Raw genomic sequence first — 17,928 nt, forward strand, 5'->3', positions numbered from 1 at the left:
TGGCCACAGTAAACATTGCCTTATGAAATGAGGATTTTAATGTCATGCATGACACATTTGCAATATTGGTTACATAATCTCATACTCACTCTGGGCAGTCTCCTTCATCTTCTCTCTCCCACAGAGACTGTCACCACAGATGTGTAAGCCTTAAGATGGGGACATTGTTACATGCATGTAATCTAAAATGCCTAGTCACAAATGGATTGCATTTTGCACATCATTGTTCTGGAGATTAAAGTAGACCTTCTCACTATGCAGGCTTTTCAAGGCTACCTTCTTCATGGTGCAAGTGCCATGGAGTATGATATACAAATGGTTCTACTTCAAAACGTCGAAAACTCATAACATCTAATTTCAAAACAGCGAGACCATAAGATCGAAAATTCAAAACATCTTAAACTCATAACATTGAATCTCACAACATCGAAAACTTCAAAGCAAATATAAATAACATCCCCTCCACCTATAACAACACCAAATGAAAAATAACACACATTTTACTACATTTCTGCAGAGGGGCAAGCCCCCCTGCACCTCCCAACTGGGGGGCTCTGCCCCCCCACACCTCCCGTAAATTAAATATACCAACTCCGAGATCACACTACAGTTGGAAAAAGTTAATTTCCTAACCCCACTGTGCCGTGATCACCATAAAGAATGTACACATAATGTCTAACTCACTTACCTGTATGGCCTAAAAACATGTACAGAGTGGCATAATAAACACTATATACAGATTAACAGAATAAACTATAACATTTACATATTTGATGATACACTACTCAGTTTTAATAATTTTCAATGTTGTGAAATTCGATGTTGAGTTTTAGATGTTTTGAATTTTCGATCTTATGGTCTTGCTGTTTTGAAATTAGATGTTATGAGTTTTCAGCGCTTTGAAGTGAAACCATATAAACAAGTAGGGTGGAATTCTTTCCATGTCAAAAAATTATGAGGCTATGGTAATGGGTCATATCAATTAATCACCTTCTTCTAGCTACCCGTATTCCTGGGCAAACAAAATTTGTGGACAGGCTGCACCATTATATGCTGATGTTGCATGAGTAGTTCCTCAGCTCATCAGTGCCATGTAAGATCCTCCATCACTGTGGGAAGCCTGGTGCAGCCTGTTAACATTCCATGATCAGCACCAAATGCAGAAATTTTTACTATGTGATCTCCTGCTGGGGAAATGGTCCAGAGATGCTGTAGAGAAATTTATTTAGAAAACCAAACTGCACACATCCAAAGTCAATCCTCATAGTCTTGTTTTTGCCTCTGCAAGTATGATTCCCTCTGCTTTAGCATCATCTTCTGGAGCAGCATGTACGGTGAGACCCTCAGAAACCTGCTGACTCACCTGTGTGGCAAGCTTCACCTAGACATTCACTTCCTTTATCTAAATGTATGTTACTTCACTTCTGTTGATTTGCAGAGATGGTGCATACCCCCCTAGGGACACATATATCCTTACTTCTGCCCAAAGACCTATGTAAGAAAAAAATACAAAAGCAAATTAACATTTTTCTTTTTATTTGAGGGTTTAGGGGATAGCATAATGATCAAAGGGTTTACCTCGCATATATAAGGTACAGGGTTTGATTCACTCCTTAAGAAGAGTTGGCTAGGCTTAAAATGGGCCACAGCAGCAGCTAGCCTAGCACTTATGTATGAAACTCCAAAGGAGTGAATCCTTTTTCAGCACTTGTTCCAGCCATTTTAGAGTACCTTTCCCAGATTTTTGATCCAGGCCTCAGCTATTCATCTTTGAAGATTCACCTTTCTGCTTTTCTGTTACAGGCCTCAGTTATTCATCTGTCAATGTTTGCCTTTCTTTTCCATTGAGACTTTCACAACTCTTCCATTTCATCCTTATTTATTAGGTATTCCTCAGGGGTATATACCAAATTAGGCCACTTTCCCCCTGGATTTATATTTCATGCTGCAAAATATAAAACTGTCTCCTGAATCGCCTTAAAAAACCTGACTTGAAATTTCAGTCATGTAAAATTCTGCCTTTCTCTCAGTTATTACTTCTGCAAAAAAAAAACAATTTCAGAACTTTAGACTTTGGGTTTTAAGCCTCCTTAGCTGGTCTTTCATAAAAATAGTGGTCTTGTGGGCGTACTATTCCCTTATGCCTTAAGTAGCCATATAGTCAGATCTGAATTAGCCAGTCCATTAGTCATCCAGTTCACTTTCCAAACTACTCTAGTAGACATGAGTGTATATTGACTGTGTATTGCATTGCATAGATGTGCAGATGTTTGAGATTTTTTTGTGGCCAGAGCAAAATCATTCAGAAATAATTCTCAGTTTGTTAGGAAAATGCATAATAGCAATGTGCATGCTCAGTACATTAAAAGGCTTAAAATGGTTAATACATTTATTCTGTTCATACTGCATGAATCTGCACAGCTATTAGAAACTTAATAAAAGACACTTTATTCTGCTTATGCAATGAAAATATGTGCAGCTACCGAAAACTTAATAAGAGACATTCTATTTCTGCTTATGCCATGAGAAAATGTGCAACTGCTAGAAGTCTTGATAAAGAAAACAATAGATGTTTGAAAGCTTAAACCATAGTCAGCACTACTTGTACCAAAGCTAGAAATGTACCTTGAATCTAGACAAAATGTATCGCATATATTGGAACTGTACAATGGAGAATTGAAAAGACAAGGTGGGCTAAAATAAGCCCAAGGCCAGGTTGTTTTTCTCAAATGTTTTTGCAAAACAGCAATTATCTGATCATGTCAGTAATAAGCCTGGTAACATTTTCTGTGTAACATACAGAAAGCTGTGTTCAACTACGTCAGCAGTAGATTAGTAACATTTTCTGTGTGACATGAAGAGAATTGTATAAGAATAACATACTGACCACCAGATGGTCAGACAAATCCTGTACCTACATGCTTTGTCTTCTTGCTGCAAGTAATAAAGGGTTTTTCCTTTTACAGATTGGTCCTTCAGACCGGAACCCTCTCTTCGCCTTGGATCAGACGGCCAGGTGGCTGAAACCGTACGGGGAAGAAACCAAATCAGTTCTTCTTATATGGAAAGTCCTCCGACTGAATTGTCGTCAAAAGAGGCCAGCCACTTTCTGATCTGTGACTGAAGGACGGGTCTCCGCGAATCGGTGATCAATCACGTGGGCTCAGGTAAGGCGAATCTACTTTTTTCTGTTTTCTGTTTTAGATCAGGGACTAGATGTGTATTGTTTTTTATCAGATTGTATTTTTCTTACAGTCAGGGATAAAAAATGAGTACTGTCTTGTCGTAGATCAGGAGAAACAGAATAAGTAGGCAGTCATTGTGAAGAGACTATAACAAAATCCATGGTACAGGTTAAAATTAAGAGAGGTTACGTAACAATCAAAGGTAAAATAAAATGGGTAAAAATTGCACAAAAACACCCCAGAACCCGCCGTTAATGGAAGACGCAAAATATATGCAGTTGCAGCGCGCAGATAATATTAGATATTTTTCAAAATGGGTTAATAAATATGAATTTGACAGAAAATTAGAAAAATCCTCGCTTATCAAACTTATCAAACAACTCAAAAATTATTCCAAGGGTCAGGTAAAAAAGCAACGGTGGTTAGGAATTCCTCAGGCACACAGGTGGCTGGAGAAAGTTAACCATAGGGACCAGAGGAACAAAGATTCAAAAGCAATGTTTTTAGATAAGGAGGACAATAACTTAGTAATAGCATCAGCACCTCCGCCTCCCTTACCAGAATATGAAGCGAGTAAACAGGTTAGTCCACCCCCACTATATCCTGTGGTCACTACAGATAGAGATATTATAAAACTAAAACTAACTAAAATCAGAGATCCCATTGGGACCAGGTCCCGAACAAAGGCAAGTAATTCAGAAGAAGGTATTGAGTTATGGCAAATAGTTAAGAATTCACGATCAATAGGAGAAGAAGAAGAAATATGCCCACTTACAGAAGTACCTAATCCTCAGGCAGGTCAGGACAATCAGGACCCAACTATCTTAGTATGTGGACCTTGGACTCCGGAAGATATCCGGAAAGCCACTGAGGGAATTCCCCATCCAAAGAGTAATTTTAGAAAATTCTCAGAAGACTTACTAGGAATGAGGTTAAGTTATAACTTAAATGGAGAAGAAGTAGAAAAAGTAGTTAGACAAATTGTAGGGCCAGATTGGTACATGATTTGTGGCAACTGGAATCCTCGTGACGCTGCACAAAGACCCCTCCCACATAGAATTAGACACAAGAGTAAAAGTTCTTACAGACCGCATCTCTGAAAAATGAAAACCTAGGGCAGACTGGACTTGCATTAATCAATGCATCCAACAAGAAGGTGAAACAATTGACCGGTACTATGCCAGATTGTTAGAATGTTTTAATAACTACTGTGGAATGCAGGTTCCTGAAGATCAAACACAAGATTCCCCATATGAACAGCAGTTAAAGAATGCATTTTTAAAAGGCAGTAGTGCGCCTATAAGCAGTTTTATTACAAAACACATGGTAGACCATCATACCAGCAGGTTACAGTCATTACTTGAATATGCTAGACATGCCGTAAGGCATTTTAATAGCAAAAAGAAAAAGAAAGCTCAAGTATTTTCTGTAGAAGAAGGAGCAGAAGTTTATGTAGTACAGGCTGGGAAAAAGGGCAAGAAAAATGCACAGGGAAACAAACAGTCTGATCAACGATCAGAGGATGTTGAAGGGCGTAAAAAAAGGGGTGAATGTTTTAAATGTAGTAAAAAAGGACATTTGGCAAGGGATTGCAGGAAAAATAAGAAGGCAACAATGGAAGACAAGGAGGATAAGGACTGACTATATGATAGTCAAGAATCACTAGAAGAGGCTAGTAAAAAAAGGACAAATGAGAATGTGAAAGAGGGAGTAGAAGAAGTGCAGGAAGTTAGTGACAATGAAGAAAACAAAATATTAGACCTAGCTTTATTGAGCTTGGAGCTCTATTTAGCAGACACAAAACCAGAAGTTACACTCTTGGTAGAAGGAAGGGAGGTCAAATTTTTGTGTGATTCAGGGGCATCACGGACCCTGATACACCCCTCCAAACTACCAGAAAACATAGAGTCACCTGATTACATACTTGTCAAAGCAGCTAATGGACAGCTGTATCGGGAGCCTCTCTCCCATAACATTGCAATAACTGATCCGGTTTCAGGATTGACACAGAAAAGCAAAATTGTAGTTTCACCGAAATGCCCAGTAAATCTCTTGGGCAGAGACCTCATACAGATATTTGGTATAGCAGTAGTCCCAACCATGCAGGGTATGGAAGCACAGTGACAAAATAGTGCCTTTGTGGTGCAATCGGAGGGTGAAATGTTTTACTTGTACAGCCAGGACTTGGTTACGACTGGTCCAGGGGCTGTGACCGAGGAACTAATGAACGTAGCCATCGGTAAGTTTCCCTCTCTTGACATTGACAAGCAACACCTGTTGCACTGTACCCTGTATTTTTGTAACACACCAGGACCTGATAAGGAATATGAGAAAGAATTATTTAAAAATCATACAAATAGATTGATGCTGCGTAACCTGTACTGGGACACAGAAGGGAACAGTGTAGCCAGCTGTTCACTGCCCCAGGAGTTCTTTACACTTTATAAATCTAATCGATTACCACATGTTAGCTTAACTAAAAACAAAAATATAGAATGGGCAGACCTAGGAGAAAAAGCCACGAGATGGGAGAAACAGACAGAACTAGAACTGTCAGGACAGGGGATACAAGTACAAAAATTGAATTGGATAACTGAGACCAACCCAGTTGTACACTTGCAATCTAGCAAAGACAGCTGATGGACACTCCTATTAAAGGAGGAAGAAAACGCCTTGCTAGATATACCAGAAACTCTCTGGTCAACAGGGAAATCAGATGTAGGACTCATTCGTACAGCGGGGCCAGTTACTATTATGCCAAAGTCAGCATTTAGACCACAAAAAAGACAGTATCCCTTAAGAAAAGATGCAGAGGCAGGGATAAAGCCTATTATAGCATCCTTACTCAAAGGAGGGATACTAGTAGAATCTCCCAATTCACCATGTAACACACCCTTATTTCCAGTTAAAAAAGCCAATGGAGAATGGCGTACGGTCCAAGATTTACAAGCTGTAAATGACGGGGTAATACCAAGGGCACCCATAGTGCCAGATCCACACACCCTGTTGAATGACTTAAAACCTCAACAAAAGTATTTTTCTGTGGTAGACATTAGCAACTCATTCTTTTCGATACCAATACACCCTGATAGCCAGTATTGGTTTGCATTTACATTTCAGGGAAAAAGATATACATATACACGCCTACCATAGGGATATTGTAAAAGTCCAATGATATTCTCACAAAAAATGGCAAGCAACTTGGCGGGATTCAACCCACCAAGATGTAGCCATGTTTTACTTTATGTTGATGACATTCTTCTGGCGACCCCCACCCAGCAGGATTGTAAGGAAGATACCATAGCACTTCTACGATTTTTAGCTGCTGAAGAACATAAGGTAAACAAAGACAAACTGCAGCTCTGGAAAAAACAGGTTAAATACCTAGGATCCAAGGAAGGTAGAACGTTAGATGAGGACAGAAAAGTAGCAATTTTACAAGCACCAAAACCGACTACCAAGAAGGAAATGATGTCCTTCCTGGGTACAACTAATTTTTGCCGAAGCTGGATTCCAAACTATGCTTTGGAAATTGCACCCTTAACTGACCTTATATATAAGACGCCTATGGCAGCACAGAATCTGTTACAATGGACACCATAGGCAGAGTCTGCTTTTTGTAAACTAAAGCAGTTAATAGCGTCCTCACTAGTTCTGGGATTGCCAAACTATCATAAACGTTTTTTCCAGACTCTAGATTGCAAGCAGGGTTACATGACATCAGTATTAACACAACAGCATGGGAATAAGCAGCGCCCCATCGCTTACTATTCATCACAACTGGACCCAGTGGCATGATCCTTACCCAACTGTGTACAGGCAGTAGTTGCAGCTGCGATGGCAGTACAGGCTTCAGCCTCAGTAGTCTTGTTCCACCCTCTCACTTTGAGAGTGCCCCATGCAGTCGCAATAATTTTACTGCAAGAAAAAGTGGCATATCTCTCCCGCTAGGCATCTTTCCTGCATGACTATATTGTTGAGCCAACCTCATATGACAATTAAACGATGTACAATTTTGAACCCTTCTACGCTGCTCCCAACCCCTGCAGATGGCACACCCCATCGCTGCCTGCAGGTAATTGAGCAAACGACCCTACCTAGGAAAGATCTCACGGACGTCCCCTTTGATAATGCCGAGGTGACATATTACATAGATGGCTCATGCAAAAGGGGTCCTGCAGGAAAAAACTTAGTAGGATATGCAGTAGTCTCTGATACTGAGATTGTAGAAGCAAAATCTTTACCACACAATTTATCTGCACAGGCAGCAGAATTGATTGCCCTGACATGGGCATGTACCCTAGCAAAGGGTAAATGTGTAAACATTTTTACTGACAGCCAGTACGCTTTTTCCACTGTATATGTGTTTGCACAACAGTGGAAAAACCGGAGAATGATAACATCTGCTGGTAAACCTATAAATCATGCACAGTTTATTTTAGATCTTTTAGAATCTATTCAGTTACCTCAGAAAGTGGCTATTTGCAAATGTACAGCTCGCACCAAGCAACAGGATAGGATTTCAAAAGGTAATGCGAGAGCTGATACAGCTGCAAAACAAGCGGCCACAAAAGTATTTCTTTTAGATAAGGAATTGCAACCATATGAAACGTTTGATTTAGACATTTTAAAAACAATGCAGACACTCACTACGCAAGCTGAAAAACAGTGATGGATAAAATGAGGAGCGATCCTCGAAAAGGGGCTGTACATCTCTAAAGAAGGAAAACCGATACTACCCTCTAATTTGTTTCACTATGCAGCATTGTTGAGCCATGGGCAGTGCCATGTCTCAACAGGGGGGATGGTACAGCTGGTGAACCAAGTGTTCACAACGTACAGATTTACAAACTACTCTAAAAAATTTTGTTTGATGTGTCAGATTTGTAACAAACATCATGCGCAGGGGGCGATAAAGCCCAAGCAAGGGAGTTTCCCCACACCACCATATCCGTTTCACACTATCTGTATGGATTTTATAGAATTGAGCAAATGTGAAAATAAAAAGTATTGTCTTGTCATTATAGATATGTTTTCCAGGTGGGTGGAAGCCTTTCCAACCAAAAATCCAGATGCAGCTACAGTGGCAAAAATACTTGTCAAGAAAATTATTCCTAGGTTTGGCATTCCGAAAAGAATCTACAGCGACAATGGTACACATTTTGTAAATCAAACCATACAGCAGTTAAGTAAGCATTTTGGTATTTCTTTAAAAAATCATTGTGCATACCATCCACAGTCTGCAGGGCTAGTTGAAAGGCATAATGGTATACTAAAAAGCAAATTGAGAAAATTAATAGCTGAGACAGGAAAAACTTGGTTGTATTGTTTACCCCTGGCACTGTTGAGCATGAGAACTGTCCCTACAGCAAAAGGATTGACTCTTTTTGAAAAACTGTTTGGAAGAGCTTATTATACACCCCAGTGGAAACTTCTCGTATCATCAGACCAGGAAGCTGATTTTACACTAGCTGAATATATGAAAAAATTGTTGAGTTCTAAACATCTGTTGCAGTCAAATTCTGTTTCAGATAAAAAACAAACCGAAACATCAGAAGTGACAGTGACGCCATGAGACTGGGTATGGATTAAAATCGTGAAGTGAAAGAACTGGGCATCTCCAAGGTAGGAAAGTCCCTACCAGGTGCTTCTTTCGACACCTACCACAGTCAAAATAGCAGAATGAGCTTCGTGAATACACCTGACGCACTGCAAGTTAGTAAAGAACTTTGAATTGGACAAAGATCTTACCTCTCCATTGGGACCCCAAGCACAAAGTCTGGCTACAAAGGTGGGTCAGATTAATAGGACTGATCCGTCTCAAACCCAGTGAAGAAACCATCAGTGCTGAAGGTCCTATTAGGGCAGAGAGTAAGATCACGTGTCCAAAATAAAATGACTGAATCCAGTAAAATCCAAATACACCTACTTGGAAGAACCGGAGAAAATGGAAATGCAGAACAACCGTTTCCACAAAAATATTACATGACCATCCTGTTGACTGTACTGGTGACAATAATCTTTTTATTGTGGTCATTTCTTTTCTCAGCCACACAAGTTAAACTGAATAAGCATGCAGAGTAGCACCCGAACTTTAATACTTACCAGGCAATCAAATATGTGTATGCTGAAACCTTCAATGTTTCGAATTGCTGGATTTGCACAGCTTTACCAACAGCATATGGGGGGCTACTGTTGACTGCAGTTCCCTTAGGGGCCAACAAGACCTGGGAAAACTTAATTCATGATACATCAGATGTCACAACAAAAGATAAGGTAGCATTGCACTTGTCTATTCGACAGAAAGGAACTGTGTATTTTTATAAGAATGATACAGTCAAGGTGGGTTGGAGCAATTGCATTGTAAGTGTTCCCTATAGATATTTAATTATTTATATAAAAACAACGGAGTATCTTTTAGGGATGATGTAATAATTAATAATTGATGAGCCCATATAAAATGTTCATTTGTCTATTTGAAATACAATGGATGAATTTTATTGGTTATATATTAAATTAATAGTATAAAAGTAATTAGAAAAGGAGGTGTGGCATCTGATGAAGTCCAGTTAATGGGGACAAAAAATGTGAGTTGAAACATAAAGCGTTTATGGTTTTAACCTTATTTATTACCTGCTGTGGATTTAATAAACTTTGGATATATTTTGGCAAGTTCGCTCATTCACTCTTCTAGCTGTTTCACACTGGATATTTTTTCTTGTTTTTTTGGGTGCTTTACACTACTGTTTGTTCCCTATAGATGCTACACTAAATCCGATAACATCAGATTTTCTTGCAACACGAGCTATGATTCATTTGTTGAACTGATGCATAGGGCAATTGAAAAAGTAAAACATAATGCTGATCTCTATAAACAACTGTCTATAATTGATAAAAAAATGTTTCATGCAGAGCAAGGGTATAGTAAAGTTACTACTAAAGTAGAAGACTACTACTTTATATGTGGGAGAAAAGCATATAAATGGCTACCCGAGAATTGGTCCGGCAGTTGTTTTTTGGGATACCTGGTTCCGGCCATATGACACACTGCAGTTTTACCTCAAGGAAAGACTCGGAATGTCTGAGAAATCAAGAAGCCTGTCAATCCAGTGGGACAAATCAATGCAGCCTGGAAAAAACATCAAAACTTAGGTCCAGGGAACAGCAAAGGACTGTCGCACATGAATCTGAGTGATACTGTTATATCCCGGGCAGGCGTATTACCAGCATATGGAGCAACAAAATCAATCTGGGACCTGAGAAAACTGTCTAAGCTTCTCGAAATAATGAGTAATGCAACCTTTTCTGTCTTAGAATTGGTAACCGATGAATTGACTGCCATGAAAATAGTGGTACTTCAAAATCGCATGACTCTTGACTTCACCCTAGCGGCGAGAAGAGGTACATGCGCTTTAATCCAGGAGGAGTGCTGTTTGTATATTCCTGACCACAAACATGAGATAGACAACCATTTTGAGGTAATCCAGCAGGTGTCGGCCATGACCAAACCAGGACCAAATCCATTGACGGACTTTTTCCAGAAATTGTTTGACGGGTGGGGCAGTATCCTGATGAACATTCTGATTGCCTTCTGTGCAGGATAGCTCTACTGATGGTGTGTGGGTGCTGCTGCATCCCCTGCATAAAAGGACTAATCAAAAATTTTGTAGACATTTCAGTTTCGGAAACTTTATACCAAGATGCTGAACTCGAAGAGTTACTGAAAAACTGAAAATGCTTTCATGGGCTTAAACTGAATGACTCTCTTAACTGCAAATCCTGAGTGGGGAGAAGTTAAGGGGAAAAAAACTGTTTATGCTTGTTTTAAAAGTAGAATAAAAGTATTAAAAGGGGGGAAATGTTAGGAAAATGCATAATAGCAATGTGCATGCTTAGTACATTAAAAGGCTTAAAAGGGTTAATACATTTATTCTGTTCATATTGCATGAATCTGCACAGCTATTAGAAACTTAATAAAAGACACTTTATTCTGCTTATGCAATGAAAATATGTGCAGCTACCGGAAACTTAATAAGAGACATTCTATTTCTGCTTATGCCATGAGAAAATGTGCAACTGCTAGAAGTCTTGATAAAGAAAACAATAGATGTTTGAAAGCTTAAACCATAGTCAATACTACTTGTACCAAAGCTAGAAATGTACCTTGAATCTAGACAAAATGTATTGCATATATTAGAACTGTACAATGGAGAATTGAAAAGACAAGGTGGGCTAAAATAAGCCCAAGGCGAGGTTGTTTTTCTCAAATGTTTTTGCAAAACAGCAATAATCTGGTCATGTCAGCAATAAGCCTGGTAACATTTTCTGTGTAACATACAGAAAGCTCTGTTCAACTACGTCAGCAGTAGATTAGTAACATTTTCTGTGTGACATGAAGAAAATTGTGTAAGAATAACATACTGACCACCAGATGGTCAGACAAATCCTGTACCTACATGCTTTGTCTCCTTGTTGCAAGTAATAAAGGGTGCCTTGCGTAAACCTAACGTGTATTGATCTTTGAAGTTTTTCCTTTTACACAGTCGTTTCCTGTACTACCAGTATAATGGGGATCTTATGTCTCTGAAGTAATTTTGTCTATTGAATGCTCAGTCACAAAATGGCTGTATTAACATTTGTTGTACTAAATGCAATGAAAATCTGCCAATTATGCTTACAGCATATTCATCCATTGCCATGGCTATTTCACAATTTTGTTTTATCAAAATGTATTCTTAGATGATATTGATGCAGCTGTGATTTGGGCTTCTCTGAATGCTTTTACAAGACACTATAAGCTGGATATGCTTTCCAGGTCTCATTCTTTCTTCAGGGATATAATCATACAGTGTATACTTTTATGATATAACCCTGAAATATGAGCTTGGGATCCTGTCCTACTGGTTTTGAAGAAGATGGACCTGATCATGAGATATACAAAGGTTGTGTACTTAAGACAGTCATAGTAGATTGGTTTGATTATGGTTTACCTTCAAAAAAGCCACTCTCGTTCCCCAGCCTAAAGTAGATAAGATTTAACAGATGCTTTTCTTTTATGTGTTTTACAAGAGAGTGGTTTCACTTAGGTTCTTTAGGTTCAGCATTTTTCTTTCACACTCTAGATCTGGAGAGTTAGTAAAGAGCATGGAATAATATGGGTAAAGTTGAGGAGTTAAAATTGAGCTACATAAACCTTGAAATATTAGTCCAACTCTTTTTGAAGATGATGGACCACAATTATGTGGTTCTGCTGTTGTGGTAAGTACATAAGTTGTGTATTAACTTTATTTGTATCTTAGCTGAGAGTCTACATAAGTAGCCAGATTCAGGGCAGATTCATAATCCAGTTATATGCACTGCATTATGCAGTTTCCAACAGCTCATACTAATCACATCCTTATAGTCTTCTTTGAGTAGATTATAGTTGAAGTTACATTCTGTTACCTGCATAATAATAATAACATAGGTCAGAAGTGCTAGTAACTTTTCCCAAAGAATTCTTGTGGAGTGCTTTATTGCCATCATATTACAGCCAGCCATATTTTTTGCTATTGTCTGGGGGGCACTACTCATGACTGGGAATCCAAGTGGAATAGAGTGGGGTTCGTGATGCTGAAAATTTAGTCAAGCTAGTCTTATAACCTCTGTGGTGGTGGAGTTTTTTAACATATACATATATATATATATATATATATATATATATATATATATGTGTGTGTGTGTGTGTGTGTGTGTACGAGCTTTCTAATTCTCTTTCATTTTCTCTTTAGGAGAACTGTGTCTTCTGTGTCTTTCCCATTATACTCTACTTCTTTTTGCCCTCTTTTACTTACTGCAACTGGTGTTAGTCAGTCCTAAAATTGAACTGTTCAGATTAAGAAGCCCCACAGTTGTATTTCATTAGGAATGCTTTATGATTTTTTAGCATTCTGGTTGCTGCTGTTTCCATTTCTGCAATTATCTGTCAACAACTGTTTCTAAAGATAAATTCCTTGAATTCAGTCATCTAGCCATAACTCTCACCTGCCCCTGATTTTGTGTCTTATCTTTGCCCTGTCCCTTATAAACCTTTTGATTTTGTGATAACCAATAAAGACTACAGTTAACTAACAATATCAGACAATATAATTTCAGACTCCTTATTCTTCAGAAAATGTTTGCTGTTGTAAAAGATGTTCTATTAACTTTCAAGGTAAATCATAGTAATATTTAAAAATTGTCCCCGATTTTTGGGCATTTGTCCCCTCATTGTTTTTGGTTTTGCCCCCAATGTTTGAGCCAAGAAGATAAGAGCTGCATATCTCGCATTATTCATCTTCAAAAAAAAAGTCTGTAAAGATTGTGCTGTGATTGTTTCTTGGTATAGTAAGCAAAGAAGGAAGAAACATTTATTCAATTTATTTAATACAATAACGAGATATTTATAGAAACATTTTCCTACTTGTCTCCAAAGACAGTTTATGCTTCCAGTACATTTTTATCTGTAACTGTTACATCTTGAACTTCTTATATCACTTCCAACTGGTTATGTTAATTTTTTTTAAGATTTATACCTCATTTGTAATATTTACAGATTTTGTATTCATTGATATTTATATACAAACCTACATTTTTTCTTATATTCATTTTTTTATTTCTATACATATATTTTGATTAACCTTTACTATGTGTTGCAATATAAATTACATTTCATCTATGTGTTTATTTCTGTTACTCTAGTGACATGGCTACCTCTTGAAGTTTTAAACTCTGTTATTTGAATAGCATAGTTTACCTATGGTTTTCTGTTGATAGTGACCTTTCTCAATGTGACTTTGACCTTTTGGTTTCTTTCTTCAATTAGGTATAGTGTTGTATTTATGAAATTACTGCTAGTTTTAGGATCTGTAAGTATGTAACAATTAAGTACTAAGGATTCCGAGTACTTTTTCTTCTTCTTCTTCTTTCGGCTTTTCCAGGTTAGGGGTCGCCATAGCGGATCATCTGTCTGCTCATGAGATTCCAAGTACTACAAAGTGAGCTTCCAGCCAAGCAATACAGTTTAGTGAGTTGCAGTGTCCTATTTCTGTGTGGAGTGTAAGTTTTACATATTTTCTTTTAGCTATTTTGTCAGTAAATATGATGCCTTACTATGCTAAAACAACCACTTGTTTAAGCAACCTTTTGCATTATATCACTTTGTAGTACTTGGAATCTAATGAGTGTACAGATGATCCACTATGGCAACCCCTAACCTGGAAAAGCTGAAAGAAGAAGAAGAAGAAGAAAAAGTACTCAGAATCCTTAGTACTTAATTGTTACATACTTACAGATCCTAAAACTAGCAGTAATTTCAGTTTCTGAAAACTATCTACTTTTTGCTGTTACTGTGATACAACAAGTAATTTAAACCCTAATGCATTACATACTATGATTTATACTCCAGAATTTCACCAGTTCATATATATTTCTCCTCTCTAGCTGTCATATTAATGTAAAACATAAAAAAGGTTTGCACACAGGTACATATCTGCTCTGTTTAAGACTCATGCCACTGAATCCTATCACTGTCTTCATATCAGGTGACATCCATCCTAACCCAGGACCACATACAGTTTATATACCCACTAACTCAAGTCACTATATCTGGAAAAATACTAAAGGCTTAGAATTAGTCACATTAATCAAGACATCTCTTTAATTAAACACATATCTTTCATAGGTGGTTGTCACTTTTCTAACATGATAGTCCTGCAGTCTCTGAAACAATGCTAAAACATTTAGACACTAGTAGCCAACCCTTTAGGATATGCCATACTTAGCTGTGACAGAACGCACAAAGGTGCAGGTGGTGTAACTTTTTTTTATATAAGAACGATCTATCCTGCTTTAGCTTTAACAAATAAATACCATTATTATCACACTACAAGCAAGTCATATCTCATTTTAAAATTAACAAGCTGTTATAAATAGCTTGTACTTATGAAAAAATGTTTTATTTGTCCAGCATACCACCAGACATTATCAGAATAATTAATTGAAACTGAGTACTTCCTTAAATACCACATAATCACATGATTCCATCATCCAGTAATATTATTTCATAAAACAATACCTGTATTTTAAAATGTAAGCAATAGAAATAATGTCATTTAAACCAGGTGATTTATCAGCATTAAAAAACTTTTGCCAGTGCAATTCCTTCATACATAATTTATTGGTCTAGTCACGCCCAAAAATCCATATATACTTTTTTCCAAAATAAACATAAAATAAAAAAATATTAAAATTATGGATAACTAATGAATGTCTAGCTAAAGCATTAGATGTAAATGTTTTTCAATGCATAATAATCTTGCTAAATTCTTGTTTTAATTGCCTTCCCTGACTTTCCTATAGAAGAAGAAGAAGAGGATAGCAAGTAGCTACATAAATATGCTTTAGTGTTACTAATGTAATGACCATTGCAAGTAAGTAAATCTGGTTTATTACCTATAGAAACAAAAGTTTCAGTATTAAAATATTTTCATTGTGTACAAGTACTGCATTCAGTCCTACCAGTATTTGTATTTTTATAATTGCTATTAATAGTAATAGCTTTATTATTTTCAAATAAAAAAAAAAAAGCAAATTACCACCAAATTTAAAAATAAATTGTGGTTTGGACTACCCTATTTTTTCTACCATCCCCTCATTAAAGGAAATCATGGACCAATGTTTTCTTACAATATTTTTAATATCCTCTTTATCTATAGTAAATTTTATGCAAAGTGCCTTATTGTATTGATTACCCATGCTGTTAGGGAGTGATCCCGTTCAACTTTTTTTTTTTAAATAGGTATAAATTCACCCACCTTTCTTGACAGAACTTCATTATAGATAATATCAGTCAATTGTACTGGATAATATCTATCTAGAAATATTTTTCAAAACTGTGATTCATTCACAAAATATCATCTTTGGAAATCATCCCAGAAATGATAAGAAATTGCTCCTTTACTACGGTATGTTTCATCCACAAAAGGTGATTACTATAAAACTGTAAATATAAATTACTAAAATATGGTTTCCTAAAAACATTAGAACTAATCCCTTACCCATGTCATTCTTTTTAGGTGACGTGTCTAAAAGTTAATACAATGCCTAGAAAAAGTATATACAAAAGATAAAAAATAGTCAATCCATTTAGTTTTGTCATAAGTTCTTCAAATTCAAAAGATGACCCAGTCCAAATCATATATAAATCATCCAAAAATCTCACATAAAATTATATATATCGAGACCAATGTGATTCCAAAGTGAATTCCTTTTCCCAGTTATATAGTGCCAGCTTAGCCAAAATAACTGCCAAGGAGGCCCCCATAGACACCCCAGACATTTGTTTATATAGTTCACCTTCAAAAAAGATTATTGTCCAGGACTAATTCCATACATACACACACACATATATATATATATATATATATATATATATATATATATATATATATATATATATATATAGGTGTGTGTGTATGTGTGTATATATATATATATATATATATATATATATATATAAAATCAATATCCATACCATTCAAGGACCTCCTAAAACCAGACAAAGTCAATGTCATGAGATATAACAGTATATTAATTTTGAAAATCACTTGTAACTAATAAATCACTAGCTACATTAATAGTTTTCAACATTCCAAACGATTCAGTGTATCTTTTAAAATATACTGGGATATAAATCTAATATACCCTTCAATATCCTGTCAATAAATACTGCTAGGTTTTCAGTTTTGCTTCCCCTAGCATAAATGAAGGTTCTAAATAGAAGTTTGTTCACATTTTTGTGTGTTTTGAAGATCTCCCATATATGTAAGGAATAATGGGTATTTGACATATTTAAAATATTAGTAATAATTTTCTTCAAAAATAAGCAGTTTAGCCAAAAATCCACTTTATTATAATCTACCACCATCTCATACCTTGATATCTGTTTATAAAACCCATCTGAATTGGGTAGCTGGAACATACTGCTCACGTAATCCTGTGTGAATACCCCACTTCCATTGTCTGGTTTCATAATATGAAGAGTATTATCACTGATCAACTCATTAAGGCAGAGGCTTCTTCTTTTGTCAGATTATAAAACATATACTTTTCTGTTTGCCCTCATTCAGATGAGCAGCCTTAAATTATTCCCTAGTATATCTCTTAAGTTGCTTTTCTTGAGTCTGGAGGGAACTTTTAAATATGGTTTATTAGCTAGAGCAAGTTGTAAAATGGAACAATGGCACATTCTTCCAATGTTCAGTCACTGGAACCAAATAGGAAAATACACTGCAGCTGATGAAGCAAAGAACCTTCCGTACAACAAAAAGCAAAAGTGTATAGGAAAAATACGGAAAGTATCACCACAGGAAGAAACGTCTCTTGTAATAATAATCCACAAACGTCTTTATTTAAAAAAGTAAGCGCTTTCACGTAGTAAACACTACGCTTCTTCAGACATAAAACACAGTAAATATGCTCCAGTTTATATACCAGTTTTGGCGCTCAAAATCATGTCAATTATTCACTTAAGTCAAATTCTTACTAGTTATTTAAAGAGACCCAAGTTAGTTTAGTTAAAATATACGTATAAAAGTTGCATTTATAATAATAAATTCATTTTTTAGTTCTCCATAATTTTCATGACATTTAGATAAGCAGCATATATATGAAAAACAAATCAATCTTTTTCACAAGGATGAATGGATAAATAAATAAATAAAAC

The 17,928-nt window shown here is 36.5% G+C and overlaps 1 protein-coding gene across 1 annotated transcript in view; it reads left to right on the forward strand.

Annotated features, from left to right (window-relative positions):
• Nucleotides 1-17,928, forward strand: part of CFAP70 (cilia and flagella associated protein 70) — a 1,838,232-nt gene that overhangs the window by 289,757 nt on the left and 1,530,547 nt on the right. The window lies entirely within an intron of this gene.

The sequence above is a fragment of the Protopterus annectens genome, chromosome 8.part0 (genome assembly GCF_019279795.1).
Source record: "Protopterus annectens isolate FY-2018-M chromosome 8.part0, PAN1.0, whole genome shotgun sequence".
Taxonomy (NCBI): Eukaryota; Metazoa; Chordata; order Ceratodontiformes; family Protopteridae; genus Protopterus; species Protopterus annectens.